We start from the raw sequence: 1,165 nt of genomic DNA on the forward strand, positions 1-1,165 counted from the left end.
TGAGAGTTCTTTGCTGCATATTTAAGATCACATCCCTCTTCTCTCATATAGAGTTTTTAGAAGTAAATGTGGATTAGAGTCTGTTCTGCACTCATAATAACGCATTGAAAGGCTGGGTGTGGGGGCAGAATCAACTGCTGTATCACTTGTTAACTACCTGCAATTCCACTTCACACATTAACAGTATTCTGGCACAAGACAAGTCCTGCATGCATGTGAACTGCTGTGTTTATACATGCATGTAGGATCATCATATATTACACTTTAGTCAGAGGAATTACAACATAGTAATGGGTTGTATTTTCAAGATTGGAAACCCTGGCTGAGAACAAGATATAGTAGGGAATTGTTCTGTTTATGACCCAGTGTGCAATATGTGATCTGGATTTATGCATTTCAAACTAGATAGATTGGAATCTTTGGTTTCTATGGCTCTATAGTTGTGGGTGTTTTGGCAGTTGGAGCAGCTAGCTTATTAGAGGCGCTCCATTAACTAGAGGCGCTAGTTAATAGTGTCTGTGGAAGCTCAGTGTAGTACAGTGGTACCTCAGGTTAAGTACTTAATTCGTTCCGGAGGTCCATTCTTAACCTGAAACTGTTCTTAACCTGATGCACCACTTTAGCTAATGGGGCCTCCTGCTGCCGCTGTGCCGCCGCTGCACGATTTCTGTTCTCATCCTGAAGCAAAGTTCTTAACCCGAGGTACTATTTCTGGGTTAGCGGAGTCTGTAACCTGAAGTGTATGTAACCTGAAGCATATGTAACTTGAGGTACCACTGTACTGGAGCACTCACACTTTCATACATCATCCCATCAAAGGAACGTAAGAAAATGTAGTCTGTTGGATCATCGCTTTCATTTTGTGCAGTATCTAAGTTTCCAAAAGTGTGGCTAGCCAGATGCTGAAGTCTACAAGCAGGGCAGGAACATAACAGTTTCCCTAGTTCCTCCCCACTCCCCACTGTGTATTCAGAGGCATGCTGGTATACTGTAAGTGCTGGGTTATTTAGTGCTCATATGACTGAAAGCTGGGGTGAAACTAAGCTTTATTTCACCTAGGTCAAAGACCCAGTCTGGCACCCCACATGCACATTTGCGTACACACACACACAGTCTGGGATCCTCTCTGGAGGCTTCACCTGGGGCTAAAAACTTGGCTAGCACA

At 43.4% G+C, this 1,165-nt stretch overlaps 1 long non-coding RNA gene across 1 annotated transcript; it reads right to left on the minus strand.

Annotated features, from left to right (window-relative positions):
* Nucleotides 1-502: 502 nt before the first annotated feature.
* LOC310709654 lies at nt 503-1,165 on the minus strand. Its single transcript, XR_014527613.1, has 3 exons — nt 963-1,165; nt 791-902; nt 503-546 (listed from the first exon to the last, which is right to left on the minus strand). It is a non-coding gene; the product is annotated as an uncharacterized lncRNA (long non-coding RNA).

Source organism: Podarcis liolepis, assembly GCF_965112155.1.
Source record: "Podarcis liolepis genome assembly, chromosome: 1".
Taxonomy (NCBI): Eukaryota; Metazoa; Chordata; class Lepidosauria; order Squamata; family Lacertidae; genus Podarcis; species Podarcis liolepis.